Consider the following 13,423-nt stretch of genomic DNA (forward strand, 5'->3'; position numbering starts at 1 on the left):
CCAGCCAGTGGCCCCGGAGTGGAAAGCATGGGTTGTTCCTCCAGCATGAGCCCAGACGCCAGCAAAGCTCTCCTCTTAATCTGTTTTAACATCACGCAGGTTGTATTTTCTATGCTTTCCCTCCCGACATTATGCTGATGTGCTAATCCACTGCATGGCAGCAAAAAACGCCTCTGAAACTTCCTATAGTGCTGTCAGCTGCTGGAACTGGACACCCTGTAATAACCTCCAGGGTCAATGGCCTGCTGCCTCCCATTCCCAGTAAGGACTTATTTTCCTTGGCATGGCCAACGCATGCAAAACCTCGCTCTGATAGTTTTTTAAAAGCGAAAATAGGTGGCAGAGTACTTAGCTCTTTCAAGGAAGCTTGGAAATGATGGAGAAGGACCTCATGCCGTGTGAGCGCGGAGTGTGGCTGTCCAGCTTCCAGCACAGGGCAGTAAATCATCTCCTGAATGGCTGTCACAAGCACAGCAGATCACCACAAAGAAGCTATTTTTCTTTCATCGTGACTGCCCGTTTGAGATACAACACTGCTGCTAATGTATTTAGCAGGTGCGAGAAACATTTGAAAATCTATGTATTTTTTGTCCAAGAAATAAGGTTGAGAGCGTGTTTGCTCTGCTTGTTTGGAGTTTATCTTATTTTGTTATACTCTTGCACAGCTGCAGTTTCCTCCGCATGCTGGAAACGGTTGCACCCACTCTCGGGCAGCAGTCTCAGGTCAAACAGGAATGTTTCCAGTACTGCAGGCAGGGATTTACAAAGTGCTTTAATGGGGCACCCCAAACCGCAGCCAAACGTTACGCCTCTGCTCCAGCTGGATGGGAGCTGTACCATGGTCCCCGTGCCTGGGTGAGAGACCCAAACCCAGGAGGCGGTGGGCTGCTGTGGAAGCAGTATATATTTGAACGCTGCATGAAGTAAAATATAGTATGACTAAAAGAGTATGAGGGAATACTTTGTCCTTAAATGGTTCAAAGTCACACAAAGGATCTCCACGTACTTTCTGGAGTTCAAGTGCGTGTACAAGCCGAAGAGTTTCTGGTTGGACAAGGTCCCCTGCACCATCTGAGCTTAAGTATGAATTCCCTGGTTGTCTGAAACATATTTGATGGCAAATAGGGAAAGAAAGACCAGCTATTTAGAGGTTAAAGAGTAGCAGGCAGCTTCCTGAGCTTGAATGGCAGGGCTGCTCTGTCAAAATGGTAAGGTTCCCTCCCTAACTCCATCTGGCCCTTCCAGCAAAGCCGACTCCTGTATAAACACCACTGACCTCGAGCAACAGCACTTCGGGAGCCCTCTTGCGCAAGACTCCCTCTCAGTTACGTGGGAAGAGTAGAGCATGAACGTATTTTCCTCTTCCTTCACCTATTTGTAAACCTGAAGCCTGTTTCTGTGGCTTTGGATAAAACACCTGTTACGACTGGAAGGAAACCTGCCCAGGGAAAAGTGGGGTGAGGAGCAGAGAGCGGCTCTGGGGGACCCCAGGTGGGACGTGGTTATAACCCCTCTGGAGCTGCCACGGGGACTCTGACCCCGCCGTGCCAGGCAGGTTGTGTCACCGTAAGGAAAGCTGATGGCTTTTGTCTGCGAGAGAGATAAAGGGGACGATCGAGGTGTCATTGCTGGGACTACTGCAGAGAAATGAGGCGCACAGGGCGAGGCGTGCCCCAAAGGGCGTATGGGACATTCCTGCTAACAGCATCGAGGCAAAAATAAACCCAAACTTCCCGAGTGCACTTGAAGCAGGGTTGTCCCTCATCCCTCTCCTCTCCCTCTTTTTTTTCCCTTTTGCCGATTTCTGCAGTTCCAAAGAGCCAATCCAGCTTTCAAGGTGGGAACGCGGGAAAGGGTATATTTTGGAGGGAGCCCAAATCGCTTTTGTTTGGCAAAAGAACTTTTTTCTGCCTGTGACATGTGGAAGGGTTGGAGTAGACCTAAGTTAAAAATCAAAACCACCAGTAAATGGTGATACAGGGTGATGCCAAAACCAGATGCCCACAGGGCAATATCAAAAAAAGGGCAAGCACTTGATGATACTTCTCCCAGATACCTTCCCAGTCTGCAACAACTGAGGGACTGTCCGAGCCCCTTTCTGCACTTGATTATCCTTGGTTAATCATAGAATGGTTTGGGTTGGAAGGGACCTTAAAGATCACCTAGTTCCAACCCTGCTTCCACCAGACCAGGCTGCTCAAAGCCCCACCCAACCTGGCCTCGAACGCTTCCAGGGATGGGGTATCCACAGCTTCTCCGAGCCTGTTCCAGTGCCTCACCACCCTCACAGTAAATAATTTCTTCCCAATATCTAATCTAAATCTACCCTCTTTCAGTTTAAAGCCGTTACCCCTTGGCCTATCGCTACATGTGGGGGTTTTTTTGCTTCTTTTGATGCAGCCCGGGATACAGATGGCTTTCTGGGCGGCAAGAGCACATTGCCGGTTCATGTTGAGCTTCTCATCCACCAGCACTCCGAAGTCTTTCTCCTCAGGGCTGCTCTCCATCCGTTCTCCACTCAGACTGTATTTGTGCTTGGGATTGCCCCGACCCACGTGCAGGACCTTGCACTTGGCCTTGTTGAACTTCATGAGGTTTGCATGGCCCCACCTCTCAAGCCTGTCAAGGTCCCTCTGGATGGCATCTCTTCCCTCCAGTGTGTCAACCGTACCACGCAGCTTGGTGTCATCAGCAAACTGGCTGAGGGTACACTCAGGTGCGGACAGTGGTCCTTGTTGCTGACAAAGATGTTAAACAGCCCTGGTCCAAATACCAACCCCCGAGGAACACCACTCATCACTGGCCTCCACTTGGACATCGAACCATTGACTTCAACTCTTTGAGTGCAACCATCCAGCCAATTCCTTGTGCAGCAAGTGGTCCATCTTGATGTGGTCAAGTTCATACCTCTCCCATTTAAAGATAAGGCTGTCATATGGGACTGTGTCAAAAGCTTTGTGCAAGTCCAGAAGGATGACATCAGCTGCGCCTCCCTCATCCCTGAATGCTGTAACCCCATCATAGAAGGCCACCAGGTTTGTCAAGCATTATTTACCCTTAGTGAAGCCATGCTGGCTGTCACCATTCACCTCATTTTCCATGTGCTTCAGCATAGTTTCCAGAAGGATCTGCTCCATGATCTTGCTGGGCACAGAGGTGAGACTGACCGGCCTAGAGTTCCCCAGGCCTTCTTCATTTTCCTTTTTAAAAATGGGAGTTATGTTTCCCCTTTTCCAGTCGCTGGGAACTTCACCGGACCGCCATGACTTCTCGAACATGATGGATAGCGGCTTAGCTACTTCATCTGGCAGTTCCCTCAGAATCCACAGATGCATCTCATCAGGTCCCATGGAAATGTGTACCTTCAGGTTCCTTAGATGGTCTTGGACCCGATCTTCTCCTACAGTGGGTGGTTATTCATTCTGCCAGTCCCTGTCTTTTTCCTCTGTGACTTGGGCGGTGTGGCTGTAGCATTTCCTGGTGAAGACCAAGGCAAAAAACTCATGGAGTACCTCAGCCTTCTCCATGTCCCGAGTAACCATGTCTCCCATTTCCTTCTGGAGAGGGCCCATCTTCTCCCAAACCTTCCTTTTATCACTGATGTACCTACAGAAGCTTTTCTTATTGCCTTTGATGTCCCTGCCCAGATTTAAGTCTATCAGGGGTTTAGCTTTCCTAAGTTGGTCTCTGGCTGCTCGGACAATTTCTTTGTATTCGTCCCAGGCTACCTGTCCTTGCTTCCACTCTCTGTAGGCTCTTCCTTGAACTTGTTCATTCATTCCTCCAGACCTTGTGAGCTCGAGCTTTTGGGTGAACCTGAGCACCCAAAGCATCTTTCAGGAAATATTTTCACAGTTGAGCTGCATGTTTTTTTCCGGTTAATCCTCAGATACACAATTTTGAGAGGTATTGAGTATCTGTCCGAGCAGCTTCTCTCTTTCTCCTTTTGCCAGATGAGCAATGCCCATCCCTGTCACACTCCACATGTCTGTGGAGAGACTGAGTCCACAGATGGCTTCTGACTGACACCGAAGGTCTCCAAGGAAAGTGTCTCAGGAGTGAGACAGTATGATGGTGAACCGACTTGAACTTGTGAGCTGGCTTTTGTGGAAAGATCTTGCAACAGTTAGGGGAGGATGAAAAGGATGAGCCCACATGAAATGTGGCTGGCAAGCAAATAATGACACATCAAGGCAGCAGCGTGGTTTCCTGAAGCTCACTATACCAAATGCTTTTGATGGGATTGAGTCCCTTGAAATCATAACCAACCATTCAAGACCATGCCATCAAGTGTCTTCCTCCCTACAAACAACCTCTACCGCTCAAGACCAGTGGCTAGTCTCTGTGACGTTTCAAAATGAGGAGACAACAGCACACTTAAACCATTGTTTTTGTGATTTCCAGGTCTCAAACTACATGTACGCTTACATTTTCGAGTGTCCTGTTAGGATTTTCTTTGGTAGTTAATGGAACAAAGATACTCGTGGGCTCACGGGTCGGGTCTCTAACCAAATTAGAAGCGCTAAGCCAAAGAAATGGCATCTTCCTTCTTCCTTGCATTGAGATCCTGGGAGAAACGGGTCAGTTGTTTTCTCTGGCCTCATCCACGCCGACACTAGATGTCAGCCCAAACACACGAGTGGTTTTGCTCTGAACTACAAACACGTTCATGCAAACCCGTGGAGGAGCTGCCTGGGCCAGCCTGCAGCTACGCTGCCATTCTTCACCCCCGAAGGAAGGGGGGTTGTTGCATTGCAGTGGCATGGGGGAAAAGGCAGGGTGGACTCTTGCACCTTTGCACGAAGTCTCTTTTATAAGAAACATGTCTGAAAGAAGCCACGTTTTAAAGGGGTGAAAACTCCCATCCGAAGTCCCTGCCCTTGTCCCAGAAGTGCTGGAAGGAGGTTAACATCTCATGGGGACCATTAGCAGCAGCATTCCCACTCCCCACGCTGTCCCAGCGGACCCTGCCAGGGAAGACAGACAACTGTGCGGGTTTCATTGCTATTAAAAGAGAAAGCACCTGTGACCACCACCTCGAAGAAGCTACGAGCTGCGGCCTCTCCGGAGCTCAGACAGCGGGGCAGAGCAGGCACTTTCAGTTTTATGATGAAGTGAAACAGGTGACAGGGAAACAGGGCTGACCAGGGTACCTTTTGCCGTTAGTTAAAAGCTCTGTTAGTGTGTTTTCTCCTTGCAGTGTTGTCCCAGAGTTTTTAGCTCGCAGACACCAGTTACCAAGGTTTGTGTTGACCAAAAGCCCTGCGAAGACAACAGAAATTACCCAGGGAAAAATAGCATTTCCTCTTATTTTCACTCTGGCTGGGGACAGAGGCAATTTCCCCTTCCCTTGTTTAGAAAACAGCCTTCCTTCCCCATTTCCCCCTCTTTCTCCCAAATTCCCACTGTGGCAGGCCAGCCTGGAAAGGGCTCCAAGCTGCAGAGGAGTGATGCCCTTGCGGAACACAGGGACTAAAGATTAAAGGTTGGCACCGAATGCTGCCTCCTACACCTCTGTTCCTGCATTGCCCTCTTCTGAGTTTTAAAAAATAAATGTATTTGTTTCTGTGTCCAGTCCCTGCCTTTCCTTGTGCCCTGCTGTGCAGCGAGACGCAGGCAGAGATCGCCCAGCCAAAACCCAGTGGAGCTGCAGCTCTGGGAGCAGCGTATTTCCAGTGTTCTTGCCTGGGACACCCCTGGGCCAGCAAGGGCTCACCGTGGCAGGGATGTGGTTCCTGGGTCTGAGCTGGCCGGCACAGAAAGGGCTCAGGCATCCCTGCATCCAGCCCTCCTGCTTCCCTAGCGAGTTTGCCCCTCGTGGAAACAAACCTAGAGACACCTTCAAGGTCTGGCACTTTGAAAAAGACCTCTGTCTTTCAGTGAAGAGATTTTCGGCAAAGCATACTCAAACAGTTCTGGGTCAAAATAACAAGTATTGAAGCTGCTCCAGGCTGGTCTCCTGCAATACGTAGCCTGTTCTGTCAGCTTAGCTGCTTAGCGAGATGTGTTTCATTGTCCGAGCCACTTCCTTAAAGAACAGCTAGATGAGCAGTGGGGACAGTCTGTTCTTGTTTACCACGGTAGTGAAAGAAGAACAGCAGCACAGACAGGCACAAGCGCTGCTCCCAGCAGTGACTCTTCAGCTGCAGGGATGGTCAGCCGTGAGGAGGCTGGATGCAGGGGGCCAGCACTGAAAAGTCCGTGTGATGCTAGACAGGAGGGGTTCTTGGATTTTAATGGCTTGACATCATGCCTTTCCCTGGTTCAATTTTTTTTTTCTTCTCTTTTCTTTCCTTTATGAAGCTCTGCCTCTGGCCCAGATCCTGGCAACACTTCATTCCACAGTGACAGTTGCCATGGCCACTAAAGGAGAGGCAGCAAACAGCACTGCTGCAGCACTGGCAGGAGCTGCCGTGGCTTTCCGGGTGCAGGGATGCATGATTGCATGTGTACATGGGTGCAAGGGGTGTGCAGGTGCATGGGTGCACTGGTGCATGTGTGTGGGAGTGCACAGGTGTGTGGGCTGGCATCCCACTGGGGTCCCAGTATCTCTCTGCTCACTTGCAGGCATGAGCATCCCACAAACAGCCACCAGCCATTAGCAAGCCGTGCATCACAGAAAAGCTCCCATGTGAACATGGTAAAATATTTTCCGCGGGCTCAGTGTTGGCATCTGCAACTTTATGTCTGCTTTGGAAATGGGGATGGGTGTTAGAAAAGGAGGGAGCGGGGCTGCCAGGATGCTGGGCATGCTGCCAGCTCTCTGTGCACGTGCAAGTCGTGAAGGTAACGAGCAAAAGCCAGCACCCAGCAATTCAAGGAGGAGTGGGCTTCCCCGCAGAGGCAGCCCACCTTTCCTGCTCGTCACTCCTCCTGCTGTGCACGGGGCTGGTGAAGGAGTGGGAGAGATCAGCTGAAGTCGTTTGGGGTCACACAGTCTGCTGGCACACTGCAGGTAACGCTGCCAAGAGGGAAGCGATGCCCAGCAGCTGCTGGTGAGGCAGCCGTAAGAAGCAACTGAAGTCACGCACAGTACGTACTGGAGCTGGCTGTACTGAAAAGAAGGGTTCTGGTGTGAGACATCCACCTGAGCGAGGTGTTTGCTGCTCTTACCTCACCTCTATGGATTTATTGAGGCCCCTGGCAGGGAAACCGCTGGCTGTGGAATTTGCCACCTACTGTTTTCTCTTCGTCCCTCTGCTGCTGAAGATACTGGGGCAGGAGCAATGGTAGCAGACCTGCACCAACCACCTGAGCTCAGGGTTTGGGGTGCACTTTTAGCCTGGAAGAAGCGAGGATTTAAATGCACCATGCAGTGGGCTGCCAGTGGAGGGGAGGCTGCACTGCCAGCCTTGCTGCTGCCCCAGCTGTGGCAGAGGTGCAAGCAAAAGGACTGGTAACTTAAATCAGTGCAGTGAGATCAGCTAATACTAATTTTCCAGAGCCCTGGGTTACTCGTGGTACGTTCATTTTGTTTATATTCTGTTCTGTAAAACTAAATAGTTCCCCCTCTCTTGGTGGCTTTATACTCTCTAAATAGCTCTAGCACATTTCCCATCCTTAGTTTTACATTTTCTTGCTTGTTTCTCAAGCCAGTTTTTCCAGTGTCTCTTAAATCACGTCTGCTGTTGTTTGAATCCCCTCCAGTTTCTTGCCATCTGTTCAATGCCAAAGTGAACAAAATGTTCATGGTTCACAGCAATATCCACTATGACACAAAAACAGGAGCCTTGTGTATCTGAAGTTTCAGGCCTCCCCAGTCAAATAACATCAAGATTAATCCATTGATCTCTGCGCCTTTAGTGATTGCATCTTTCTTCCTATGCTTTTAACTTACAACAAATACATAGGATTTCCACAGGTGAACTTCTAGACCCCCTGCCCTTCCCCATCCCCCCCTTCCCTTCTTGACTTCTCCTCTTCTCAAAAGCCAGGGCTTGCACTTGTTCAGAGTCAACAGCCCACTCTGCCAAAGTGCAGGCAAAACTTTAGCTCTTAGCTCATTGCCTTTATGTCATTTTGGATCTCTGCAGCACATGCATATATGGTATTATATGAATATTATCTGCAGATAGTGGTATTTTGCTCTGTGGTCTCTTAATTGTAACACTTTTTCCTGGCATCAGCCAAAAAGTGCCCTGAAATCGATCCCTGATCTCTGTGGTTCAAAAAATCCAGGTGGACTTTTCAGTTGTTCCAGACTCAGCTGGGGTCCTGGTTTGTTGCATCTGATCTCTATTTTGTTTACAGAATCTTAAAAGGAGCCGTGCCCCTTACAAAAACCTGAGGAAGCTGCTCTCTTGATGGGTCTTCAATTACATTTTTCCCTTCTTAGCTGTAAGTAATATCATGTTCACAAAAATCAAGCCAGCTGATCTTACCATTCACTACTGATTCCTGGAAACTGGGAGACAATCAGGTTTTCCTTTAATCCAAGAGACAGACTTCTTTCTCCCCAGGCTCTCTGCCTAGTCACATCTCCCATGGGGCAGCAAGGGACCTTCTTCACACCCAGAGCAGCACAGCCTGTCAGCAGGCTCCTGAGCCCTGCACCACCTTGCCTGGGAGGGCGAAACACAAGCCCTCAGATGTCACTGCCCTCAGCTGGGTGTTCTTCTCAGCTGCAGGTGAGCTCCTCCACCACCCCGACTTCCCCAATGCAGAGTCAGCATTTGTCACACCTTGGGGCAGGGCAAGGCTGACCCATCAGAGACAGCAGTCTGCAGCAGTCCCTGCTCCATCATCAAGCCCAAGCTCCAGATTTTGCTTTTCTGGTCGTCTGGGGTTTCACGGCTATTGCACGGCTAGGCAGAAGTCTCTGTAAATGCTATTTACTGTTAATGTCTAATTTATTTGACAGCAAACGAAAGCCCACATGATAGTTACCCCTCCCCTCAGAAGGTAATGTCAACTTCTAAGCCTTTCCGTCACTTAGCCAAGACTTTTCGCCCTTTGCCGCTTGATATATGGCATTTTTCTCTGAGGTAGGTCACTTTACAGCTCTGTTGGCTGACCTTGGTGAAAACCTTTTCCCAGAAAAGTTTCATCATGATTCACTGGCATTATCCAGAGCACAAATTCTCCTGTTGCAGCAGCTCACGCAATGCTGTCAGCAGCGTGTCTGAACACCAAAAACTGACGAGTGATGACAAGCCCAAGAAGGGCTGGTGGGATGCATGGGCAGGGCAAAGGTTTCTCCTGTCGTGTTGAGGTTACGGATACTTTAGTGTATCTGTTCTGAATGCACGGCTGTAGATGGTCTCATGAAGCACCTTTTCTCCCCAGTAAGATCATATTAAAAAGGAGTTTCAATCAAAAGAATAGCGACAAGGTTAAAGCTATACTGCAGTGTGAGGCATTGGAAGAAGCCTTGAGTGAACACCTGCGCTTGTGTTCAGGTCCTGCCGTCTTCTGCTTTTGTTTCCTCCTGTCTTCAGCTCTGCAGGTGGAAGTGAGGTTATGAGGTACAGTGCAAACATCAGATGCTTTGTTCCAGATATAGCTTTGCATGTAGGTGGGGAAGGGTCCAGGGCTGAACTTCTTCTCTTCTAGTCTCTATAAACAACCTGAACACCTTGCAGTTGTCAGGGTGTGGACTGTAACATCTCATAAACCATCTGCAAATCCTTACGTGAGGGTCTGGAATGGCATGAGAGATGGAAAGCACAGAGAACAGGCGGTGTCTGTGAGTTGTGCTCATCCAGCCATCTGATTCAAGCCAACGTCTGATGCAAACTGCAATTTTCTCAATTTGGGGTATGTTAGCGGGACATGGAGTAGTCTCACACTCGTGTTTGGTGAAAACAAGTACTCGACAATTAGTTTCCCTTGAGGACACGCATTGTAAGAGTGATCTTAACTTTCCCTGGCTGCCTGTTAAAAGCACAGCCTGCTAGGTAACAGTAAGAAATCCCCGGATTATGGGCAAGTAACTCAGTTTCTGCAAAAGCCAAGCATCACAGTCTGAAATCTTAGAAAGGTTAAAACATTTTGCTGTGTGAAGGGGATTGAAATGCCCCCACCCCAGGATGGCAGTACCTGCTTCTTCCTTACACCTCATCTGAGGGCTGTTGGAGGAGGGCTGTCACTGCTGGGGCCGTATGTGCTCATCACTGTCACACGGCCCATTTCTGTATCCTCTGGTACAGACCATGGCGCATCTCCCTTGCACCCAAATCCACTTTGCCAAGGAGCTTGCAGCAGTGCAGGTCCCAGCGTTTCTGCTTCTCCATACCCTTTTGTAAAATAAACACAGGTAAATTTCAATTCCAGAATACGGGTGAAACCAGCCCTCAGGGGTACCCTCCAAAATATCTGCTGCAACTAGAAGCAGTTGCTCTGCTCACCGCTGCTGGATGATGCTCCTGCTTGCATGCCCATGGCAGCCAGGCTCAGGCACGCTGCCTTGCGCAGCCCCCTGCACGTGGCAGGGGCATGGGGAGCTTGGGCTCGCACCAAGAAACCTATTTTTAAACTCCTGCTGCTGCATCACATAATATGCAATTAAATTGCATGGTGGGTGCTTACCGATGGCTTACAGCGAAGCCACGGGAGGCTGAAGGGGTGGGATCGGGGTGCCCTGCCACCCCACACCCACCCACTGCCCACCCGGGGCAGCTCTGCTGGGCTTTCACAGCACAGTGCTAACACCCAGGCTTTCAGAGCCTGCCCGGGAGCAGGTTTTTTGCTTTCTAAGGCATGCAGTGACTTTCCAGCAAGCTTTTTGGCATGGTTTGTATACTTTCTAAGAAGTCAGCTGAAGCGGAGCCTGACAGCCAGCCAGTGACGCCGCTTACCTGCCCCAGGGACAGCGGGCACCGCGTGTACACAAGGGGAAAATCCCTGCAGGACAGAAGGAGATGCAAAAACCCCACCAAACCACTCGAGAGGGGGAGTGAGCAGTTGTGTCTTACAAGGACAATTTGGATGAGGTCTGTTTTAAACTTCATCTGCAAGGAAAGGGGGGGTGGGGTTTTTTTTATTGCTACTAGAAGCATTTTTCAGTCTGACCTAAAAATGATATGAAACCCCAGTCTCAAAGTAGGTTTATTTACAGTTCTGGGTCTAAAGAAATCCCTGCATGGAGGGGAGAGCTTATTTCTCAGTCAGCAAGCAACGCTGGAGCCAGGGGGGTGGATGGTCCTGGCTCCTTAGGTATGAAGTAGGTGGGATTGCTGTTAGTAACTGCAGCCAAGAGTAGATTTTGGGGTGAGGGAGCCATTTATGTCAAAGCACAAGGTGTGTTGGATAACCCACCATAAGCTGGGTCTGGACATCAGAAAATACCAAATAGAAGAGATCTGGGGTCCATCTTCCCATGAATGCCAGAGGGATGTAACTGCTTTTTCATATACAGAGGTGATATAACTGCTATATGATATAACCGCTATACAACTGCTAATGGTTTTTTTTGTTTATGTTTAGGATTTGCCTAGAGGTTTTCTTGGGTTTAGTTTCTCTTTAAGCAGATGGGGTCAAAGAAGGTAGGACTGTGTGGGAAAGGAGGCTGTTCCTTACCAGAAAGGGATGAAAGAAAGATTGTGAGTTACTTTTGTCCAGCCCCAGCCGGTCACTTCTATAGCTGGATGAAGCATTTTAATTTCTGCCATGTGCTTTGCTGTGCCGTGGCACCACGGTGACACTTGGTGAGACATGGCTATCTGCGGCTGTCTGATCCGTCTAGCCATGCTCAGAAAGCTCCGCTCCGCAGGGGCGATCAGCCTCACCCTCTGCAAACTGAAACATGGCTCTGAATTCCAGACATCACAAATTATTTCCATGGGAAGAAGAAACCTATGATGGAGGCTGGAGTGCACTCCAGTACAGCTTTGTTGCTATGTTTTTTCTTTTTTCTTTTTTTTTTTTTTAAATACTCCTTGTAAAACCCATCACCCAAAGGCGAGCAGTTGTAATCCTCCATAACAGCAGCCTCCACAGTTCGATTTCCCCCTTCTGCAAGATGTTTCCCCACCACCACTGCTTTCGTTACAGAAAGGGTTTGACAGCTCAGCGCCCGGTGCTGCCATGCTCTGAAACACAGCAGGATGTGGGGTCCCCATCCTTGTCAAATTTAAAGAAATAACGGTGATAGTGATCAGAGAATTCGTTTAAAAGGCAATCGTGCCCCGCAAGATTGCATCTTGCTCTGCAAGACAGTTACATATAGTGTTATATATGGTACGGGGAGGTAAAGCCTCCCCACGCAGCAGTGCCTGGACCACCAGGAACCTCGGTGCAGTTGCCCTCCGAGGTGGCTGTGGCCGGGGCTGCAGCGTACTGTGACAGCCCTGTACCAGTACTACCGGCCATGCGAACCAAGTTTGTGTTACAAACGGACCCGCTTGTCCAGTTGGACAGAAACCCCTGAATATGAGCAAGTGCATTTCCAGTTAGAGTCCTGGAAATTACCTTATCTTCAACAAGGTCAATTAGTCCTCCGAATTATGAAATTTCCAGAGCTGATTATGCAGCAAATCCTGTATTTCCCCCCTGCCCCGCCCCCCCCCCCCTTAATTTACCATACTCAGTATAATGCAAATATAGCTAACGAGTTGGTTTGCTATGACTTGGATGTATTCCAGCCCTTCTTTCAGCACAGGGTTGGTAACTCAGGGCTCTGAGAACAAGTCACACAGGAACCTTTTCCAGTGTATAGTAAAATACAATATCTGGTAGGGAACGAAACTTATAACCACCTCCAGGAAATAGCGTGTGATGTCCTTGTCTGAACCAGCAGCCTCCGAGTCCTGCGGTGATCGCCCATTAGCACCAGTGCCACCAGCACCGGCCCACTTGCCATAGTGGTGCTTGTTCTGATAAGCCAGTATCCCACCAAGCGCAAAAGCATGTATTTAATGCTCAACACAGAAGAATTTCCATCAGTCTGAGGATTTGTTGAAGTGATTTGGTGGACTGGGACAAAGTTTGGTGGAAGGCATACGAAACACTTTATTTTAATAGCTACGCTTTTTTAATAGGCAGCTTGGCAATTATGTATTAATTAAAAATGCTTGATACTTCTTTGAGTAGCAGGTAGCCAATTTTAAAGCTTTTCTCTGCTTTTCAGTTTCTTTTTTCACATTGGACCATATAAATGAAAAGAAGAGTTAAGTGGTTCGAGTCCCTGTATAAAGAGGCTGTAGTTGACCCTGCTTAATATAGAACTAATTGTAAATCAGAGGATTTACGTCAATTATAATGGGTTTTTTTTTGTAAAATAAAAAAAAATTAAAAAAAATAAAACAAAATAAAACAAACCAACAAACAAACTTACAATATAGACATGCTCTAGTGTCTATACCAAGTAAGATGGAAGAGCTCCAGGATAACATCTAGCGCTGATGAAAATGAATCAGCACCATATTTCACATATATCTTCATTCAAACAGGGGCGAAACTGCAGAAGAACAACACCCCAGGGCGC

Source organism: Falco punctatus (assembly GCF_963210335.1).
Source record: "Falco punctatus genome assembly, chromosome: 1".
NCBI lineage: Eukaryota > Metazoa > Chordata > Aves > Falconiformes > Falconidae > Falco > Falco punctatus.